This window comes from Pan troglodytes, chromosome 10, assembly GCF_028858775.2.
Source record: "Pan troglodytes isolate AG18354 chromosome 10, NHGRI_mPanTro3-v2.0_pri, whole genome shotgun sequence".
Taxonomy (NCBI): Eukaryota; Metazoa; Chordata; class Mammalia; order Primates; family Hominidae; genus Pan; species Pan troglodytes.
The window spans coordinates 50,937,767-50,962,093 of record NC_072408.2 but is presented as its reverse complement, the minus strand read 5'-3'; the positions used below and the strand labels follow the sequence as shown (position 1 = coordinate 50,962,093).

Here is a 24,327-nt window from a genome sequence, read left to right as displayed (position 1 = left end):
TTCCACCCAGAATTTTATATCCAACCAAACTAAGCTTCAAAAGCGAAGGAGGAATAAAATCCTTTATAGACAAGCAAATGCTGAGAGATTTTGTCACCACCAGGCCTGCCTTACAAGAGCTTCTGAAGTAAACACTAAATATGGAAAGGAAAAACTGGTACCAACCACTGCAGAAACATAGCAAAATGTAAAGACCATCGACACTATGAAGAAACTGCATCAACTAATGGGCAAAATAACCAGCTAGCATCAAAATGACAGGACCAAATTCACACATAACAATATTAACCTTAAATGTAAATGGGCTAAATTGCCCAATTAAAAGACACAGACTGGCAAATTGGATAAAGATTCAGGACCCATCGGTGTGCTATATTCAGGAGACCCATCTTATGTGCAAAGACACACATAGGCTCAAAATAAAGGAATGGAGGAAGATTTACCAAGCAAGTGGAAAGCAAACAAAAGCAGAGGTTGCAATTTTAGTCTCTGATAAAACAGACTTTAAACCAACAGATATTAAAAAACACAAAAAAGGGCATTACATAATGGTAAAGGAATCAATGCAACAAGAAGAGATAACTATCCTAAATATATATGCACTCAACACAGGAGCACCCAAATTTGTAAAGCAAGTTCTTAGAGACCTACAAAGAGACTTAGACTCCCACACAATAATAGTGGGAGACTGTAATACTCCACTCTCAATATTAGACAGATCAACGAGACAGAAAATTCACAAGCATATTCAGGACTTGAACTCAGCTCAGGACCAAGCAGACCTAATGGACATCTACTGAACTGTCCACTCCACATCAATAGAATGTACATTCTTCTCAGCACCACATCACACTTATTCTAAAATTGACCACATAATTGGAAGTAAAACACTCCTCAGAAAATGCAAAAGAATGGAAATCATAACAAACAGTCTCTTAGACCACCGTGCAATGAAATTAGAACTCAGGAGTAAGAAACTCGCTCAAAATCGCACAACTACATGGAAACCGAACAACCTGCTCCTGAATGACTACTGGTTAAATAACAAAATTAAGGCAGAAATAAAAAAGTTCTTTGAAACCAACGAGAATGAAGACACAATGTACCAGAATATCTGGGACACAGCTAAAGCAGTGTTTAGAGGGAAATTTACAGCACTAAATGCCCACAAGAGAAAGTGGGAAAGATCTAAAATCGACACCCTAACTTCACAATTAAAAAGAACAAAAGAAGCAAGAGAAAACAAATTAAAAAGCTAGCAAACACTTTGGGAGGCTGAGGGAGGTGGATCACAAGGTCAAGAGATCAAGACCTTCCTGGCCAACATGGTGAAACCCCATCTCTACTAAAAATACAAAAATTGGCTGGGTGTGATGGCATGCACCTGTAGTCCCAGCTACTCAAGAGGCTGAGGCAGGACAATTGCTTAAACCCAGGAGACAAAGGTTGCAGTGAGGCCAGATCATGCCACTGCACTCCAGCCTGGTGACAGAGTAAGAAACTGTCAAAAACAAAACAAAACAAAACAAAACTACCAGAAAACAAGAAATAACTAAGATCAGAGCAGAACTGAAGGAGGATAGAGATATGAAAAAGACTTCAAAAAATCAATGAATCCAGTAGCTGGTTTTTTGAAAAGATTAACAACATAGATAGACCACTAGCCAGGTTAATAAAGAAGAAAAGAGAGAAGAATCAAATAGACACAATAAAAAATGATAAAGGGGATATCACCACTTATCCCGTAGAAATACAAACTACCATCAGAGAATACTATAAATACCTCTACACAAATAAACTAAAAATCTAGAAGAAATGGATAAATTCCTGGACACATACACCCTCCCAAGACTAAACCAGGAAGAAGTCGAATCCCTGAATAGACCAATAAAAAGTCCTGAAATTGAGGCAGTAATTAATAGCCTACAAACAAAAACCAGCCTAGAACCAGATGGATTCACTGCTGAATTCTACCAGAGGTACAAAAAGGAGCTGGTACCATTCCTTCTAAAACTATTCCAAACAACAGAAAAAGAGGGACTCCTCCCTAACTCATTTTATGAGGCCAGCCTCATCCTGGTACCAAAATCTGGCAGAGACACACACACAAAAAAGAAAATTTCAGGTCAACATCCCTCATGAACACTGATGTGAAAATCCTCAATAAAATACTGGCAAACTGAATCCAGCAGCACATCAAAAGGCTTATCCAGCATGATCAAGTCAGCTTCATCCCTGGGATGTGAGGCTGGTTCAACATACACAAATCAATAAATGGAATCCATCACATAAACAGAACCAATGACAAAAACCACATGATTATCTCAATAGATGCAGAAAAGGCCTTCAATAAAATTCAACACCCCTTCATGCTAAAAACACTCAATAAACTAGGTATTGATGGAACGTATCTCAAAATAATAAGAGCTATTTATGACAAACCCACAGCCAATATTATACTGAATGGGCAAAGGCTGGAAGCATTCCCTTTGAAAACTGGCACAAGACAAGGATGCCCTCTCTCACCACTCCTATTCAACATAGTTTTGAAAGTTCTCACCAGGGCAATCCGGCAAGAGAAAGAAATAAAGCGTATTCAAATAGGAAGACAGGAAGTCAAATTGTCTCTGTTTGCAGATGACGCAATTGTATATTTAGAAAACCCCATCGTCTCAGCCCAAAAACTCCTTGAGCTGATAAGCAACTTCAGCAAATTCTCAAAATACAAAATCAATGTGCAAAAATCACAAGCATTCCTATACACCAATAGTAGACAAATAGAGACCCAAATCATGAGTGAACTCCCATCCACAATTGCTACAAAGAGAATACAATACCTAGGAATACAACTTATGAGGGATGTGAAGGACCTCTTCAAGGAGAACTACAAACCGCTGCTCAAGGAAATAATAGAAGACACAAACAAATGGAAAAATCATTCCATGCTCATGGATAGGAAGAATTAATATCGTGAAAATGGCCACACTGCCCAAAGTAATGTATAGATTCAATGCTATTCCCATCAAGCTACCATTGACTTTCTTCACAGAATTAGAAAAAACTACTTTAAATTTCATATGGAACCAGAAAAGAGCGCGTATAGCCAAGACAATCCTAAGCAAAAAGAACAAAGCTGGAGGTATCAAGCTACCTGACTTCAAACTATACTACAAGGCTACAGTAACCAAAACAGCATGGTACTGGTACGAAAACAGAGAGATAGACCAATGGAACAGAATAGAGGCCTTAGAAATAACACCACACATCTACAACCATCTGATCTTTCACAAACCTGAGAAAAACAAGCAATGGGGAAAGGATTCCCTATAAAATAAATGGTGTTGGGAAAACTGGCTAGCCATAGGCAGAAAACTAAAACTGTACCCCTTCCTTATACCTTATACAAAAATTAACTCTGGATGGATTAAAGATTTAAACGTAAGACCTAAAACCATAAAAACCCTAGAAGAAAACCTAGGCAATACCATTCAGGACATAGGCATGGGCAAAGACTTCATGACTAAAATACCAAAAGCAATGGCAACAAAAGCCACAATTAACAAATAGGATCTAATTAAAATAAAGAGCTTCTGCACAGCAAAATAAACTATCATCAGAGTGAACAGGCAATCTACAGAATGGGAGAAAATTTTTGCAATCTATCCAGTGGAGCTAATATCCAGAAGCTACAAGGAACTTAAACAATTTACAAGAAAAAAAATATCCCCATCAAAAAGTGGGCAAAGGACATGAACAGACACTTTTCAAAAGAAGACATTTATGTGGCCAACAAACATATTTTAAAAAGCTCATCATCACTGTTCATTAGAGAAATGCAAATCAAAATCACAATGAGATACCATCTCATGCCAGTTAGAATGGCATCATTAAAAAGTCATGAAACAACAGATGCTGGAGAGGATGTGGGGAAATAAGAATGCTTTTACATGGTTGGTGGGAGTGTAAATTAGTTCAACCATTGTGGAAAACAGTGTAGCAATTCCTCAAGGACCTAGAACTAGAAATACCATTTGACCCAGAAATCCCATTACTGGTTATATACCCAAAGGATTATAAATCATTCTACTATAAAGATACATGCACACGTATGTTTATTGCAGCACTATTCACAATAGCAAAGACTTGGAACCAACCCAGATGCCCATCAATGATAGACTGGATAAGGAAAACGTGGCACATATACACTGTAGAATACTATGCAGTCATAAAAAAGAACGAGTTCATGTCCTTTGCAGGGACATGGATGAAGCTGGAAATGATCATTCTCAGCAAACTAACACAGGAACAGATAACCAAACACTGCATGTTCTCACTCATAAGTGGGATTTGAACAATGAGAACATATGGGCACAGGGAGGGGAATATCACACACTGGGGCCTGTCGGGGGGTGGGGGCAAGGGGAGGGATAGCATTAGGATAAATACCTAATGTAGATGATGGGTTGATGGGTGCAGCAAACCACCAGGGCACATGTATACCTATGTAACAAACCTGCACGTTCTGCACATGTATCCCAAACTTAAAGTATAATAAAAATAAATTAATTAAATTAAATTTTAAAAAAACTTAGAATCTTTAAAATCTAGACAAATTAATATGTATGGCCAGGAACACTTAAATCTATTAAATGTCTATGACTCTTTTGGATCACAAATTTATAAAGATAGCAAATTAAAATAATAAATTAATTTTAGAAAAACTTATGTTACTTCATTGTATAAAACAACTGAAATAAAATAAATGGGAAACGGCTAGATCAGACATTGTAATAGATATAATGCTATATGCTCAACACATCCCATTTTCTTTTATTCTAAGAATATGCTTTCCACTTCACTTGTTTGGCAAAAGCCTTCAACTAACTTATAGCTAAAGGAATATGTGTAGAAGTGATACTCAACGCTTCCAAGTCTGGCTCATAAAACTTCCATATTCTGTCTCTCTTTTCTTGCCTGCTGAACAGATACAAAGATATCCAGTGGAATGCTAGAAAGCCCTTGAAGATCAAAAAACAAAACACAATGAAAGCCACATGATGGAAGGAGATTAGAGTCCCTGAATGACGGTGAAAAAGAAAGGCCTTCCTCTTACCTCCCAGTTACCCTCATTGAATTATGACATGAGCTAGAAATAAGAGCTACTGAGATTTGAGATTGTTTGTTATAGCAGTTAGCCCACCCTAACTAATATGGGCTCCTAAAATTCCATGCATATTTAAAATCAAATGTTACACAATTTATTTTCTAATCCTCCTCAAAGCGTTTCATTAAAACTTCATGCTGTAAATATAATCAAATTAATTTTTAGTATACTAAAAAGTACAGTTGAAGAGAAATAGCTTAAGGGAATGAGATAGGGTCATTAATCATTACATTTTGAAAAAAAAGTGGCCTGATGGTTCATTGGGGATTTGGTTATTCTATCATGATTTCTCCACTGGGCATTGTCCAGTGAGAGTTAAACAGTTTTAAGCAGAGACAAAAGTAACCTGAACACCAATGACTGGACCAAATTTTCTCCAACTTTATGAGATTATAAAAAAACTTCTTTATCAGAGTGATAGTGATGTAGATGTTCTTTTACACGGATTATCTTATTTGAAAATCCAAACTATAATGAACATTTCTTTGAGCATCATGTCAGTGCTTAAAAAGTTTTGGATATTGGAGAATTTCAGATTTCAGATTTTCAGATTGGGTATCTCAGCCTATACTTTCATAACAGTTTATTTTTATAATTTCCTGTATTTTCTTTATTTCTTCTTCTAAGGTATGTGTATTGTAAGCTGGCATTTTCTCATTATCTATATGTTTTATTTAATTATATTTTATAATTTCTATTTCATGTGTTATGTTTATGCTTATAGATTTCCCCTTTTGATGTTTTTTACTGTTCCAAGCATAAGTTCTTGTAACTGTTTATAAATCTTACATGAGACGACTCTAATTTCTAAATATATTTCTTCTGTAAGATGTGTTCTTTCATTAGTAAAGATTTTTAAAGTGAATTTTCAATAAGATCATAATGATCCAGCAAAAACATAAGCATTGGAAAATAGATAAAAATTGATGAATATAAATTCCTTAATTAATATCTGGTTATCCAAGCACTGAGGGATCCTTAATGTCTCTTCCCAAATTATTTTTTAAGATACACTGAATTATTTTATATCCTCTCTGGCCCATATCAAGATCAGATGTTCATACAACCTGGAAATAAATCATCCACCATCTGACTAGCTCTCACAGGCCTATAGTGGGACCTTTGGTCTGAATCCTATAAAAATATTTTTCTTCAGAATGACCATTATACATATATTCATTTAATTAATGTTTAATGAAGGTCTACTATGCAACAGACACTATTAATATATTAATGAAAAAAACAGACAAAAATTGCTACACTCTGAGAGTCTAGGGGAAAAACAGGGAACAAATAATAAACTAAATTGCCTATAATTAATTAATTACATAATATTCTAAACAGTAATACATGCTATGGAAATAATATAATAGGAAAGAAAATTGGGAAGATTATAGAGAGGTTAACTTTTAAAAGAGGGTGTTTAGTAATGGTCTCACAAAGATTGGCATTAAAATCAAGACCTGAAGGAGGCAAGGAGGTGAGCTATGACGATATCTTAGGGAAGAGGGTTTCTAGGCAGAGGGAATAGCAAATGTCTTGAGGTGGGAATGTTCCAGGCAAACCTGAGAAACACAAGGAAGCAGTGTGCCTGGAGAAGCAGTAAGTACGATTGGGGTTAGGAAGAGAGTAAGAGGAAATGAGGTTAAATTATGTGAATTTTATGAGTCACTCTAAGAAATTTAGGGTTTTCTTTAAGTGAAATGAAATGTCACAGAAGAACTCTAAACACATGAATGATATGATATATTTAAAACTCTTAATTCTGGCTGATATGTTAACAATTACTGAAGGAGTAAAGGGTAGAGCAGTTAGAAAGTTACTGCAATAATCCAGGTAAAAAATGATGATGGCTCAAACCAGGGTAAGAGTGGGTAGATATGGTGAAAAGTGGTGAGATTCTGGACTTACACTGAATTCAGAGTAGATAGGATTTACTGCCAGACTGGAATTGAGATATGAGAGAAAAAGAGGAATCAAGGAGAACTCAAAGGTTTTTTACCTGAATAACTTAAAGAACGAAATTGGAATTCACTGAGATGAAAAAACTAGAGGAAGAGATGGAGAAAGGAAGCAGTAATCAGAAGGTAAATCCGGGACATATTAACCTTGGGATGACTAAAAATATGTCCAAATAGAAATACTGATCTGGCAGCTGGAGTTAAATGATTGGGATTTAAAGGAAAGAAACACATAAGAAATATATATCTGGGACTCATAAGTATGTAGATGTCTCTTAAAGCTATAATATAGTTTGCCTGTGTTCCCAGCCAAATCTCATCTTGAACTGTAGTTTCCATAATCCCCATGTGTCCTGGGAGGGACCCAGTGGGAGGTAATTGAATCATGCAGGTGGTTACCACCATGCTGTCCTGATGATAGTGAGTGAGTTCTTATGAGAGCTAATGGTTTTATAAGGGGCTTTTCCCCCTCTTCATTCATTCTTCTCCTTCCTGCCACCATGTGAAGATTTGCTACTCCTGCCATGATTGTAAGTTTCCTAAGGCCTCCCCAGCCCTGCAGAACTATGAGTCAATTAAACCTCTTTCCTTCATAAATTACCCAGTCTCGGGTATTTCTTCATAGCAGCATGAGAATGGATTAATACGAGCTATAAGACTAACTGAGATCACAAAGACTATGAGAATAGACAGGAAAATAAAAATAAGAGTTCTGGGCACTCCAACATTAAAAGCTCTGAAAGAGAAAAACATAACAAAGGACTGAGAACAATAAGCTAGTAGATTAGGTGCAAAACCAAAAAACAGTGGTGTCATGAAAGTGTCAAATATTGTTTATAGGCCAAGTAAAATGAAGATTGATATTTGGCCTTTGGATTTAGCAATATGGGAATAATTGGTTACCTTGGCCAGAAATATTTCAGTTGAATGACAAAGGCAGAAACCTGTTTGAAATGGTTGAAGATAAAATGAAAACAGAAAAATGAAATTAGAGACAGTAAAGTAGGAAAATTCTTTGGAATAATTTTGCCATAAAGGGAAGGAGAGAAGTACAATGGTAGATTGAGTGAAGGCAAAGTAGGATCAAATGAAGTTGTCTTTGTTTTTTTGTTTTAAAATGAAAGATACAACAGTACGTTTGTAAGATGGTGGGAGATAACCATTAGAGAGGGAAACCAGTGATTGGAGAAAAACAAGGGAAAATCATTGTAATGATGTTCTTGAGTGCATTCAAGAAATAAGATATAGTAAACAAGTAAAATGTTGGCATTAATTGCAAATGTGAACAGTTTTTCAGGCATCCTACAAGGCAGAAGGCAGAGTTTAGGCACACAAAGGCAGAAGGTCATTAAATGTGGTAGTACAAGCTTAAGAATGATGTCTTCTGGTTGCTTTTATTTTCTCAGTGGAATAGGAAGCAAAGTCATCCATTGGAAGTTATGATGAGATAGACATGTTTGAGGTTTCAGAAGAGAGGAAAATGTATGAAATGGACATCTAGAAGTATGGAAATGTGTGTGGCATGGAGAAATATGATGGCTAGGAAGCATTAAAAGTCTACTTGAGTTTAGTGATCAATAATTTGAAGGGAGACCCATAAGCCTAGGAAGCTATGCGGTATAGATAAGAAATAGAAGAGTTGTATTTAACCAATCTTATGATTTCATTGAGGAATAGAGGGTATGCACAGGGGAATTCTTACAGTGATTAATCATGAACTTTAAGATGGGTAAGAAAGGCAGTAAAACAGATAGTAGGTAGGTAAAGGTCAAAAGATTGTTGAGTAAAGTGTATTCAAGAATAAACTGGAAAGATAAGAGTTTGTAATAACAGAAGGATTTATGGAATTGAGATTTTGACAAGGTTGCAATTATTTCCATATTATGGTATTGAATGAACATAGGGATGAGTGAGGAAGAATGGAAGACAATATCACTGAAGGAAAGAAGGTCAAGGAATCAAGTGGCTACAGTAGTAGCAAGATCACCCACATGGACATTAAAATATTTAAGAATTATGGCAGAAGTAGTGTTGGATGAAATTAAAGTGATCCAGGTGCTAAAATACTCCATAAATGAAGTTATATTCAACAGGTAGTCTAAAGTAAATGAGTTGATGAAACTTTGTGCTGTTAAAGACACAGCATTCATCATAAGAAAAGAGAATTTATTTTTGCCTTTTACAGAGTGCTAATGACCACATTAGAAAAATAAATAATTAAAAGTTATTTCAATCATTAATATTAAAAGGGAATCTCTTGAGTGGTGGGTAATTTTTCCTGACAACTTCCTCTGAAAGAAGAGTTAGCTGACATAGTTTATTTAGATTTACTTTAAAAGTGTTTGACCTTAAAAAATACCTGTCACAGAACACATAAGAACAGAGTAATTGAGAAATCGATACAATGCTCTATTAAGTTGAAAAAGTGACAAATTACTTTTAAAAATAAAGTACTGGAAGTCCTAGATTGAGCAATCAGGCAAGAGAAAGAAATAAAAGCCATCCAAATAGGAAAAAAAGAAATTCAACTATGTCTCTTTACTGATGATATGATTCTATACCTAGAAAACTCCAAAGACTCCACCAAAGGGCTACTGAAACTGATAAATAACTTCAGTAAAGTTTCAGAATATAAAATCAACGTAGAAAAATCAGTAACATTCCTATATACCAATAATGTTCAAGCTGAGAGCCAAATCAAGAACACAATCCCATTTACAATAGCCACACACACACAAGAAAATACCTAGGAATAGATCTACCCAAAGAGGAGAAAGATCTCTACAAGGAGAATGACAAAAAAAAAAATGTTGAGAGAAACCACAGATGACACAAACGAATGGAAATATATGACATGCTCATGGACTACTGGAAGAACCACAATCATTAAAATACCCATAGTACCAAAAGCAATCTACGGATTCAATGCTATTCATTTCAAACTACCAACTTTATTTTTCACAGAACTGGAAAAAAATTCTAAAATTCATATGGAACCAAAAAGGAGACCAAATAGTCAAAGCAATCCTAAGAAAAAAGAACAATGCTAGAGGTATTATATTATCCAACTTCAAACCATACTATAAGGCTACAGTACTCAAAACAGCATGGTTTTGGTGACACACAGACACACACACACACACACACACACACACATATATACACACACACAGCAATGGAACAGACTGGAGAACCCAGAGATAAAGCTACACACAATACAGCCATCTGATACTCAACCAAGACAACAAAAATAAGCAATAGGGAAAGGAATCCCTATTCAATAAATGGTGCTGGAATAGCTGTCCAGCTATATGCAGAATAATGAAATTGGACCCTTATCTTTTACCACATACAAAAAAAATTAACTCAAGATGGGTTAAAGATTTAAATGAAAGATTACAAACTATAAGAATCCTAGAAGAAACATAGGAAACACCATTCTGGACATCGGCCTTAGGAAAGAAGTTATGACTAAGTCCTCAAAAGCAATAGCAACAAAAGCAAAAATTGACAAGTGGGACCTAATTAAAGATCTTCTACCCAGCAAAAGAAACTATCAACAGAGTAAACAACCTACAGAATGGGAGAAAATATTCACAAATTTTGCATCTGGCAGAGGTCTAATATCCAGAATCTATAAGGTTCTTAATTCAACAAGCAAAAACAAGTAATACCATTAAAGAATGGGCAAAAGACATAAGAGACACTTTTCAAAAGACATACATGTGGCCAACAAACATGAAAAATGTTTAACATCACTAATCATCAGAGAAAAGCAAATCAAAACCACAATGAGATACCATCTCACACTAGAAAGACTATTATTAAAAACTCAAAAACACCAGGCACTGAGGAGGCTGTGGAGAGAAAGGAGAACTTATGCACTGTTGGTGGGAATGTAAATTAGTTCAACCACTGTGGAATACAGTTTGGAGATTTCCCAAAGAATCTAAAACAGAACTACCACTCAGCCCAGTAATTCCATTACCAGATATATACTCAAAGGAAAATAAATTATTCTACCAAAAAGATACATGTACATGTATGTTCATTTCAGCAGTATTCAAAATAATGAAGACATGGAATCAACCTAGGTGCCCATCAATGATGGATTGGATAAAGAAAATGTGGTACATATATATGTGGAATACTATGCAGCCATGAAAAGAACAAGACCATGTTCTTCGCAGCAATATGGATGCAGCTGGAGGCCATAATCCTTTTTTCTTTAAAAAAGTGGAACACAAGGACTTAGCCATAATCCTAATCACATTAATGCAGGAACAGAAAACCAAATACCACATGCTCTGTCTTATAAGTGGGAGCTAAACTTTAGGTACTTTTGGACATAAAGACGGCAATAATAGACACTGGAGACGACTAGATGGGGGAGGTAGGGAGGAGGGTAAGGTTGAAAAATTGTTGCATACTATGCTCACTACCTAAGTGACAGGATCGTGCATATCTCAGCATCATGCAATATACCCATGTAACAAATCTGCACATGTACTCCCTGAATCTAGAATAAAAATGGAAATTATTAAATAAATAGGTAAATAAAGTACTGTTTTACAAATGTGGGAGCAGGAGGAATTACAGGGAAGGAAATGATTACACTATTTCCCTGAGTATTTTAACTATTGTAAGTCAACAGGGGAATATGCAGGTTTTAGAAAATTGTTCCAATCATTCTGAACATTGATTAGTCTTATTCAATTTCAAGAAGACTATTAAAAAATAACAAGAAAAATAAAAAAGAAATAACATATATTTCTCGGGGAAACCATTTGGCTATATGATGGATGGCACTGTGGTTCAGTAGTAAACAGTAAGTATTCCAAGTAACATTTTAAATTATAATCTTTCAAAAGATAAATGGATAAAGCACTACAAAAATTAAGTAAATGCCTGTGTTTAATCCTTGTCTTCCTCAAAAAAATAAAACTGCAAAATTCGTATGGGCAACCTGGTTTTGGTGAATATATCAAAACTAAAAATAAATGAAAACTAGAGCAGCTTTTCAAGATAGAGGTTTTATCAGGACTGGACATTTACTATGTTAAGTTCTAGGGAAATAAAAATGAGTAAAAGACATAATCCTGCCTTCGAGTCATCGATAAACAAGAGAAAAAACATGTATGTAAGCAAAATATATATTTATAATATACATTTATTTACAAAATTCTAGGGGACCAAAAAGGAGGTGGTGACTAAATCTTTCTGTGAGAGTCAGAGTAAAGTCACAGGTGATACTTAAACTGCCCCCTGAGTTAATGGGTGCAGCACACCAACATGGCACATGTATACATATGTAACAAACCTGCACGTTGTGCACATGTACCCTAAAACTTAAAGTATAATAATAATAAAATTAAAAAAAATAAATAAATAAAAATAAAAATAAATAAAGTGCCCCCTGAGGATTGAGTTGGAGCTCAGGTTGAAGGTATCTGTCTATGTGTTGGGGGAGGGTAGTACTGAGAATGTAAAAGCCCACACAGAGAGAAAAAAATCAGCAGAATCTACAAGAATGAAAATGCATGGAACATTTAGTTACTTGTGAAGAAAGAGATGTAGTTTATGAGGAGAGACAATGGATGATGAATTTGTAAATGAAATTGGAAAAGCACCCTTGTAAATAATTTATTTTTAAGGCTTTAGACCTCATCCTATAAAGTAGTTACTTGCCAAAGCATATTCCATAGACTACTAGTTCCATGGGATGTTGAAAGATTATCACAAGAAAAAGGAGGCATCTCTGATCAAACAGAGTTAAACAAAATTTAAAGGATGTATTTACTCTCGGACTTCTCTGCACCTCTTAATATACTAATACACACTGAAAATCTCAAAAAGCTAATAGAATATGCAGTTTTCCAAACTAATTTCACAATAGAATCTTTTTTAAAGGAGAAAATCAGAGAACTAATGTTCTGTGGGAATGTATTCTGGAAAATGCTACTGGAGTAATGGGGAAATCACTGCAACTTAATTAAATTGGCTTCCCACCACATGACATCATTTATTTATTCTTCCACCTAATAAACTTTTATTTAGTACCTTCTACATGCTAAGCCTAATAGTGCATAAAAGTACACGAGCCTTATAAATTCGAATTGTTTATGTGAATAAAAATAATATTAGTTTCCTACTAAGCTAATGTGGCCAAAACAAAATGAACTTGGATTCTGACTATACAGGATTCAAGTTCATCACAGTGCAGCAGTAGTGGTTAGGCATGGACACTTGGTAGCCAAACTGCCTGGGTTTAAATCCTAGCTATTCCACTTACTAGCTATATGACCTTGGGCAAATTACTTAACCTCTCTGTGCCACTATTAAGTGGGAATTGTGACAGTCCCTAACTCAGTTGTTCTGATGATTAAGTTGAATGAGTTAATATTTATAAAGTCCTTAGAAAAGTGCTTGGCATACAGTAAGCATAATATGTATTTCTGTTAAATAAATCAAATAAATATGCTGGGGTCATAGGGAGTGTTTTTCTTTCCTTTCTTAAACTAGTTTATTGCACACTTACTCTGGGAAATTTTTGTAATAAATCAGTAGCCTGTTTAGATATAGGTGAAAATGAGATAACACAAGGCCATTTGGGTTCTTCCCTTGAGTAGGAAGCTTTATTGAAACATCAATCTTTACCCTAGATAGTGAGCCACAGTCTCCTAGCTCTCATTATTTTCTCCATACAGCTGATTGAAAAAGTCAGGATATAAAAATGTAACAGCAGGATGCAGAAATAAAGTTGATTTCTAGTTTTTTCTTTATACTTCTTCCTAGTTTTCAGATTTTCCATGATGGCATATCTAAGTTCTTTATTAAGAAAAAAGTTATCTAAAAAATCAGCTCTCAAACTAGGGTTAAAAACGAAGATAAATATAATATAGGAATTTTCTCCTTCCCAGTCCTAAAATAGTTGCCAGAGATAATTGGGAGGTCAAGGTAGGATTCAGCATTATGTTTCAAGTTTGAATAGTTGTGAATTTAGCAAAGAAATTCCCAAACTCTTAACATACTATAAAATTCATAAACGTTAATATATTTTAAAGAAAAACAATATGATTCACATCAAAACCACAGCTGTTTGAAAATGCAGGTCACTATACCCTCCTTAAAGAGTTTTTAAAATGGTGTTCAGAGTTACCTTAAAATTAAAATGATAAGAAAGAACTCACATTTTGAGGATTAAAATGAGAAGTCTTCTTATAGACATTTTATAATAATAACGTCTAAAAGGTTCTTTTTTCACTTCTAGATTGAATAAAGCATCTTCCTTATTTCAGTAAATGTTAGATGGATCCTTCTGATTGCTCAGGCCAAAAACCTTGGAGTCATTTCTCTCACATCCCACATCCAATTGCTCAGTACATCCTGCCTGCTACTTCTCAATATATAGACAGAATCTGGCAGTTACCATCTCCACCCACAACTGCCATGGTCTAAGTCATCATCCTAACTGGTCTCCCTGCTATCATCATTCCCTTCAGTCTATCCTCAAAATAGCATCCAAAGAAGTGATCCTTTTAAAACATAAATCAGGTTGTGTCACTCCTCTGCCTAAAACCCTCAGTGGTTTTCCATCTCACTTGAAGTAAAAGCTGAAGTCCTTGCCAAGCCATCCATGATCTTGTCCACCTCACCCCTCTGATATCGCTCTCCTTCCCTTGTTCCATTTCAGTCTCCCCGGTATCCTTACTGTCAATATTTCTAAAACAAGCAGCCAGACCTTTACAGTTGCTGTTCTTTCTGCCTGGAATGCTCTTCCTGCAGGTGTCCTCTTAGCTCACTCCCTTACCTTCTTTGTACTTTGCCCAAATGTCACCTTATCATAAGGTTTCCTTGACTACCTCTTTTAAAATTGCAAACCACCCCACTCACATTTTCTAGTGCCTCTTCCAGATTTTTTTCTACATAGCAATTAAAACCATCTAACATCCCATGTTTCATATTTATCTCATTGTGTCTCTTCAATAGAATGAAAATTCATGAGCACAAGATTTTTCTCTGTTTTATTCTCTGATATATTCCCACAACCTAGAAGAGTGCTTAACACAGAGTAGCTGCTCGGTAAATATTTAGTGGATGTTAAATAAAAGTGGAGGTGTTGGGAAAGCTATTGGATATATACTCCTGGAGTGTAGAGAAAGGTCTCGGCTAGAGATATAATTGTATTAGTCATCAGTAAAAATGGCATTAAAATTAAAGAGGCTGGATTCAGTAAAAAAGAAAATTTTTTTTTTTTGAGACAGGGTCTCCATCTGTCGCCCAGGCTGGAGTGCAGTGGCGTGATCTCGGCTCACTGTAAGCTTGGTCTCCTGGGTTCACGCCATTCTCCTGCCTCAGCCTCCTGAGTAGCTGGGACTACAGGCACTCACCACCACGCCCGGCTAATTTTTTGTATTTTTTAGTAGAAACAGGGTTTCACCGTGTTAGCCAGGATGGTCTCAATCTCCTGACCTCGTGATCCGCCCACCTCGGCCTCCCAAAGTGCTGGGATTACTGGCGTGAGCCACCGCGCCTGGCCAAAAAGAAACTTTCAAGAGAACTCATTTTTAAAATATTCGTTGGAAAAGCATAAAGACAAAAAGAATGCACTTTGCTGGAAACACATAGTGATAAAAATAATGTACTTTTTGTAAATTTCAAATTAGCAAAATTTACAAAACTGAAGGCTATTTAAAAGATACACAATATGCAACTAATTGCAAAACACTGAATCAGTAATTTTTTATTGCTTTCTAATTGAATTTTGCTTTATTTCATGTTCAAGGTTATCTTCTTTTCTCAGTAAATGAAGCAAATTGTATGCCTTTTCATCCTTCTGTTTACCATCAGATCTTAGACAACCATGAAACACAAATAAGGAACTGAGATGCATGCAATACATTGTTTCTAAAGAATTCCCCTCTCGATTCTTCATCTTCTGTGACCATTTAATTGTGCTGGTGACTGGCAAGACATGTGGGAATTGAAAGTAATATACTTGCAAGTAAATGGAGATTAAAATTCTCTTCCCAATAATTTGAAACTTATTTTGAAGCTTATTCAAAAAAATAAATGAAGAGCCCAAGGTCAGGCAACACTTTACTGACAATCAGCCATTAGAATGCAGAACAGTGCCCTCAAAGACTGCCATCTGCATTTTGTAGGAAGAGATGCAAAAAAAAATGGGGAAAATATTGTAAAATAACCACCACTATTGCTCGGTAATTTGTGTTAATTGTACGAATGAAGTTGTCGACCCACTGTACTTCTTAAATGACATCACTCATCAGTCCCTGCAATTTGTTTCAACATGATGAAAACACAGTTGGGCTGAAAGATGCCTAGGTTCAGAGTAGTCTAAAAGCTTTTCAAATACCTTTAATGCATATTCACAGCCACCACTTTTGAAAATAGTATTTCATCACCTGCTATATCTAAATTTCTAAAATCTGCATTATATATTTCAAGGATGTTTAAATCAAAGTTAAAGTATCAAAAAGCCTACATAATTTAACAAGTAACATGTATTAAAGGATGCTGACACAGCAGATAATAGGCAACCAACAGGCCAATGTTAGCCACATGAAAGCTGCAAATAACTGCAGATTTAAAGTTATGAACATGAAGAAGCTGAGGAAATTTAAAAGGAAAGAGATAACTGAAGTCAAATGAGGCAAAGAAAATAGTTTAAAGGCAAGAAAGTTGAAAATATAAAAACAATCTGAAGAGGAAGTGAAATAGAAAATCAGGTAAATGAAATGGATTCAGAATCTGACTAAGCTAAAAAAAATGGTATTAATCAACCATCACATCAGACCCACATTTTTAAAATGGAAATCATTATAACTGGGGTGACAATAAGGAAGCAAGAGAATTCCAGAAATATGGTGGAAATTAATATTAAATAGGGCACCATTGTGATTTTTTTAAGTTTCCTTTCTAATAAAATCTCTAGAGCCATCTTTACTCCATCACACCTTCCTTGCACTCCTCATTGCATCCATCATTATTAACCACAAATCTCACCTTCCCCACCACAACAACAATTTTCCTGGAAGAGATTTTTACAGAGTATGTAAGTCAAGAAAATGACAAATTTGAGCCCCTTCAAGGCAAACCATTATAAGTCATATTGAACACTTTTTGAACACCAGTACCATAGAATCATAGACTCACAAGGTCAGAAAACTCTAAAGGTCCTCTAGTCTAATAATTCATTCTCAAAGTCCTTCTATAATGTTCCTGACAAGCAGCTAGATTATTTTTACAAAAGCATGTTGATTGATAAGAGAACACTGCCTCCTACAAAATGGTCCATTTCACCTTCAAATATCCTTTCAACCTGTTATTTATTCAATTTTTATTCCACTCAAATTAAACATTTTGGCCAGGACATCTATTAATAAGAAAACATGAAAACACCAAAGCAACTGGCCCTATCCCACAGAGACTCTCGTTTTGTTAATCTGATTGGAGCATCCCTGAGAATGTGCTTTTAAAACTCCCCAAGTGATTCTAATATGCAGCCAGGATTGAAGAACCTTGCACCCAACAAACTTCAGTCCATACCAAGGTAGATTTACTGCAAGAAAATGTCAAAAGGTCTTTCTCCCTAAAATTTCCATCCATGAGTCTCAATTTGACCTCTTGATGATTATACAGTAGAATAAAACAACATTATGACGTAGAAAGAGCACAGCATTTGAATTCAGAGAAACGCAGCCCAACCACTTCCTAAGTGACTGGCCTCGGCCCAGCTGTCCAACTGTCCTAAGTCTTAGTTTCCATATATGTAAGAAGAGGATAATAGTAACTAATGGAGAGTTGAAGGAGTTAATATATTGCACATGGCCAGCACAGTGCTATCATATCTTCCTGAGCCTTCTCTAGGTATATGTGGTGAGCAGACCCCAGGGGGGGCCCATGATTCCCACCCCTTGGTGTTCATACCCTGTATAATCCCCTCCCATTGAACGTATGTGAGGCCTGTGACTTGCTTCTAATCGATAGAATATGGCAAAGATTAAAGGATTTTGCAGAGGTAATTAAGGTCCCAAATCAGTTGATTTCAAGTTAATCATAAGGAAGCTTGTCCTGGGTGGGCCCTTAAAAGAGTGACTAGGCACTCCCTGAAGTCAGAGACTCTAATCAAGAGAGACTGTCCTGTGGGCTAGAGAAGTAAGGGGTCATGTTACAGAAGCTCATGTGGCAAGTAACTAAATGGCCTCTAAGCACTGCAAGTGGCCTCTAGGACCTGAGGGCAGCCTCCAGACAACGGCTTCAAAAAGTCAGGGCTCTCCGCCATATAGCTTCAAAGAAATGGATTGTGCCATCAACTGGTAATTTGGTTTACAGCAGTAAAAAACTAATACTGTTAAGCACCAACCATTTTAGTTTGAATATTTTGAGTCCTTTCCTCTTGAAAATAATGTTCATTTTCCTGGTCACTACCTAAAACACCTCCACTTGACCTAAATTTTCTTTAACATGTGGCTTGCAAAAGCAGACGCAAACATCACAGCTAAAATGTATTCAGGTAGAAAGCATCAGTGGATATTAAATCTGGGGTGGTGGTAGTGGTGGAAATGATATTTACATTAAATTTGATTTTGTTTTTTACCCTAAAGTACAGATCCTATATGGTGTTAATCTCACATTTAGGGAAAAGAAAAAAAGACTCCTTTGTTATCAAATTGTTTTGCTAATGATCCTCTCTTTCACCATCTGGAATGCAACCCATTCAACCTGAAGCTCGTGTTAACTCCAAAGCTTGCAAAATATATTTTGAAGAGTTTCACAAAACATAGTCTATTGTCATTTATCTTAATCTATTATAGTTTGTATTACTCACTTGACCCCACTAGCCTTATGCTAACTTGGCATATTTATATGTTCATGCATGCATGTATGTGTGTGTGTGTGTGTGTGTGTGTGTGTGTGTAGAACCTCCTGCCAATCAGAAAAACCTAAGAACCTTAATTTTCCTCTTTCCATATTCGCACAGGCAAGTATTTAAAAGTATTTCTAAGTAATTCATACCCAAACACATCATGAAGACTCATTCTTCCACCCTTGCTCACTGATGGTTTTATGTCAGATCACATGCATTATCTATCTTTAATTTCTGAAACGAGCCTTTCTATTAATGTCCTTTGTAAGGTGTCATGCAGAGGAGATTAATGGCAGTCCTTATTTGATAGACAGTACCTAATAGTCAGCCATTGCTTCCCTCTCCCCTCTATAGGTAGTCCCTGATTCCCAATGTAGAGGCTAACACTGCATAGGTAGTTTTCCCCTCTTATTGAGGATATGATCACATGACCCTGAAAGTACCTGACAAACACAATTAACATGCTAAGAATGACAGAATGAAAACATAAAAGAGCTCAAGTTCTTGATGACACTGCTCAAGCAATGACTTAACCTGACCTTCAACCAACCTACTGCCAGATTTCTTCGAACATGAGAAAATAAATACTTTGTCTAAGCCCTTTTTGGGTATCCAGCTACTTGTAGCCACAAACATCCTAAATGATACAACTGCCTATCTGTAACAATTTTTAAAACTCCCTAAACCTCAGTTTTTCCAGCAAAGAGAGGAAAAAATAATAGTGCCTGTTTCTTAAGAATGTTGTGGAAATGCAGTGGTACAATGAAGATAAATGGTGTTCAGCATGTAGTAAAAATGATAAATTATTAATATTAATATAAAATAATATTAATATAATGCAAACCTACATAAATACCCAATAACCGTATGTTGAATGTAACTGTGTTATTATTGTGGGTTGCACTGTGTTCCCCTAAAAGATGTTAAAGTCCTAACCCCCAGTACCTGTGACCGTAACCCTGGAAATAAGGTTTTTGCAGACGCTCAAGTTAGGATGTGGTCATCAGGGTGAGCCCTAATCCAATGTGACAGTGTCCTTATAAAAAGGGGAAATTTAGACAGAGACAGAGATATGAGCACAGAGCGAATGCTGTGTGAACGTGAAGGTAGTAATCAGAGTGACGGGTCTACAAGACAAGGAATGCCAAAGATTGCCAACAAAACACTGGAAGCTAGGAAAGAGGCATGGAATCGATTCTCTCCCACAGCCCTTGGAAGGAACCAATTCTGCCAACACCTTAATCTCAGACTTCCAGCCCCTAGAGCTGTGAGACAATGCATTTCTGTTGTTTAAGGCATTCAGTATGTGCTGCTTTGCCATGGCTGCCCTAGCAAGCTAATACATGCATTTAATATTAAAAATAAACCTAAATTCCAAAGGAAAACATGCAAAAAAGACAGAAAATGAGTGTTCACTTTTCGCATAGCCATGCATTCATAAGCCGAAGTTGATTTTCATGGATAACTGATGGTAGCACACACACAAAAATGATTCTGGAAATAAAGTCTTTAAGCACGAATTTTAAGGTTAGAAACTGGAGAGCTTTTCAAAGGAAAGAGGAATAGTCACAGAGAAAAAAAGAATAATTTGGAAGTTATGTAATGTATGTTAATAGAATGAGAAAACAGAAAATAGGGAGAATTTTGAAATATAGAAATAAAGTAGAAGAATAAACGGGGTTAAGAAATGAGAGCACTTTCTTAATAAAATAATGAAATCACAAATGCTAAAGTAGATAAAGAAGATAATGAGATGTAAGAAGAGAATCCATTTGGACATATCTTTCAAATTTTAATTCTTTAGAAAGAACTATAAATTGTTATATTTGCATATTTAATCATTACTTTTTAAGCCTTTCAGTTCCTTGAAATTTTTTACTAAAGAATTGTCACTAAAAAGATGTGGAAGAAGATGTTTTGTATTGAATTTGAATATATTATTCACTTAATTACAACCTTCATGTAACAAAGGTTTCCTAATGTAGTCTCATCTAAAATTAATAGATATATACTCAGTGAATCCAAATGTTTAATGAGCTACAAGGTTTATTAACATTCCCATTTTATTTATTTTTAGCTTTATTAAAGCTCATCTACTGCCCACAGGCTCGTGATGCACATATCACATAATAAAAAGGCAAATTAAATTTAAATTCTTAGTGGCAGAATTTCCTACAAGCAAATGAATACCAACATGTCTACAATATTTCAGTACTGCCAGATTTTAAATTTAAGATTAAAGTTTTTATTTGCTTTTAATTAGTCTTATATTTACACAGCGAGAGAGAGTACAAACCAGTGCAAATGTTACCAACAAATCCATAAAATGAAATACTTTACATAAAAATGGGTGTAATTTCCACAACTCTGGAGTAGGTCTGTTGCTCAAATGAATACCTCTCTCATTTATTGACTGATGGCTGAAATTATTAGAAATTAATTTCTGTGAAAATACAAATGTTCTTAAGAGAGTAACACTTTAAGCTACTCTCAGTGAAATCATTTGAGATCCTAATCTACGTACACACTTTTATAGTTAGCTGGTAGGGGGCTGAGGAGGGAAGAAAGGAAAAGAGCACCCATGAGAGAGGCTGGAAGCACCCAAACTGACATTTGTCTGCTTCCCTAGATTATTTATATCTATTTGGGATTCTATTTTTTTCAAATGAACGTCTTCTCATTTAAACCATGACATGGAAGTCAGAGACCTAAACACTAGATAGACTTGCGCAAATCGTGGTCTAATTTCAATTCATTTGCAAGCATTTACTGAGTACCTATTGTGCACAAAATACTAAGCTAGGCTTTACAGAAAATACAAATGTAAGAAAGACACAGTGGCCAGGCTCTCAGATGCTTACAGTCTGGCAGAGGTCTATAACAAGTTCAAAATTCACTAACTATGTAGGCGGTATAGCAAGATGGGTCAGAGAGTGGGCCCCAAAGTTAGACAGGCAGGCTTGAATTGTGGCTCCAGCTCACATGTAATGTAACCTCTGTGTACCTTGACCCTCAGCTGCACAATGGAAATGAATTGTTATGATGATTAATTGAATTAATACATGTAAAGCACTTAGAACAGTACAAGCAATAAGTATTATGTAAGGGTCATTTGAGAAAACTAAAAACAAAAAAAGTGCTAATGGAGTTCAAAAGACACAAGGTGGTGTTTGATAGGAAAAAATGACTTTCCTAAGACAGCATACAGCAAACAATATTAGTGACCCTCCCACCCTCCACCCCACCTATCATACACAAAAGGACTTCTCTACCTTTTCAGAGAGTACTTCTGCCTTTGTGGAACCTGACAGCTTCAGTTCACATGTGGTTTGTACTGTAACTTATTCTTTCCCTTTTATTTGCTCTTCCTCCCTAGTCACAATGGGAACAACTTGCACTAAAACTGTCATTGTATAACAAAAATATGTCAACGTCCCACACACAGTCTTTGCAAAAATGTCGGGGTGGATTTTTAAGATGCGAGTATCATGAGTATGCTTCCATATTCATTTATTTTTAATACATGAAGAAATAAGTTCTCTTCTGCTAAGGGAATAGAGAACATGAGTTTAATTTGGTAAGATCATAGTCTTGGTTTTTTAGGATGGCATGGATATTGGTGTAGTTAGGATTCAACCAAATAGTCTAAAACAAATCAAAACAATTTATCGTACTTACACAAAGTAAAATGGTAATTTGACACAAAGTCAAATGTTTGTACATTATATAAAACTTACTTAGAAATAAGCCTTTTTAAATACTACAATATATGAACTTTTAATATTAACTTCTTAGATTTCCTTTTTCTGAGAGAAATAGGGACAGTTGGCTGAATTTTTAGTTGTGTCCCCAAATATGATATGTTGAAATACTAACCACCTGCACCCCCCACCTCATCCCTGTGAATGTAACCTTATTTGGAAATAGGGTCTTTGCAGATGTAATTAAGTTAAGATGAATCATGCTGGACTAGTGTGGCTCCTGATCAAATGACTGGTATCCTTATAAGAGGAATATTCAACACAGAAATAGACCAGATTAGACACACAGGAAAAAAGGCCATGCAGCGATAGAGGCAGAGATTGGAGTGATGCAGCTATAAGCCAAGGAATGCCAATGATTGCCAGCAAATACCAAAAGCTAGAAGAAAGAAAGAATTCTTCCCCCAGAGACCTCAGAGGGAGAATAGCCCTACGGATACCTTGATCTGAGACTTCAAGTCTCCAGAACTGTGACAATAAATTTCTGTTGTTTTAAGCTACCTGATTTGGTATACTTTGTTACGGCAGCTCTAGGGAGCTAATACAGTAGGCCAATTCATTCATTCGGCAATACTTATTGAGTCTGCTATGTCCTGGGCATTATACCTAGTGCTGCTGGGATATGGTGTGAGTAAGTGTAACAAAGTACCAGTTCTTGGAAGTTTATGTTTTTACAGGGAAGACACACATTCAACAAGCAAAATGTACTATCATTCATTTAATTGCAGTTGCAAACATAATAACCCAAGTACCTCTCTCAAGTCATTCTCTAGCACAGTAATTGGTTTTATTTTCTTTATCATCTTCATCACTATTTGAAATTATCTTGTTTTGTCCTATAATTGTTGTCAGTCTCCCCTCATTCCATTTCTAGCTTTTAGAAGAGTACATGGCACTATAGATACCCAACAACTGCTGGATGAATGAATAAAAAAAAGGTGCAGGGTGACAAGAGAGCATTTATTAAACAGATGTGAGCTTTTCTAAAAGGTGAAAATGGGAAATGATGTTTGGGCGAAGTAATAAATAGGAGTTAACTGCTTACTAGGGACTAATAAGGGTTAATTTGAAGACTAGACAGGGAAGAATGTTGTAAGCAAAGAAAATAACACTATAAAGACCATTGGCAGGAAAGAAAGGCACATTTAAGAAATCCATAGGTCAAGTTGACTAGGGTCCAAAGAGTAAAGGAGAGGGTACATCAAAGTAAGTCTGGTGAAGCAGGTAGGGGCCAGATCATACAGGAATTGAGGCAAGGTTAAACATTTTTTACTTTATCTTGGTAGACAATGGGAAACCGTCACCAAATTTTCCGAAGGAGAGTGAATGATCATATTTGCCTTGTAAAAATTTCTCTATAGCTCTTGGCTGTGAATTAGAAGAAGGCAAGAATAGACATGGAGAGATGAGCTAAGGGCTATTCTAGTAGCCTGGATAAGAGATGAGGGTAGCTCAGAGAAGGGAACGAGCTATGACAAAATGGACAGATTCAAAGGTTGTGCGAGTGTCAAAAAATGTCCAGAAGATTGTAATGGTGATGGATTAGATGTG

The 24,327-nt window shown here is 35.8% G+C and overlaps 1 protein-coding gene across 1 annotated transcript in view; it reads right to left on the bottom strand.

Annotated features, from left to right (window-relative positions):
* Positions 1 to 14,545, bottom strand: part of NELL2 (neural EGFL like 2) — a 406,822-nt gene extending 392,277 nt beyond the window's left edge. The window contains exon 1 of the mRNA XM_016923593.3: positions 14,316 to 14,545. The gene's annotated coding sequence lies outside the window, so the exon portion shown is untranslated. The remainder of the gene's footprint in view (positions 1 to 14,315) is intronic.
* Between the last annotated feature and the right edge of the window lie 9,782 nt (positions 14,546 to 24,327).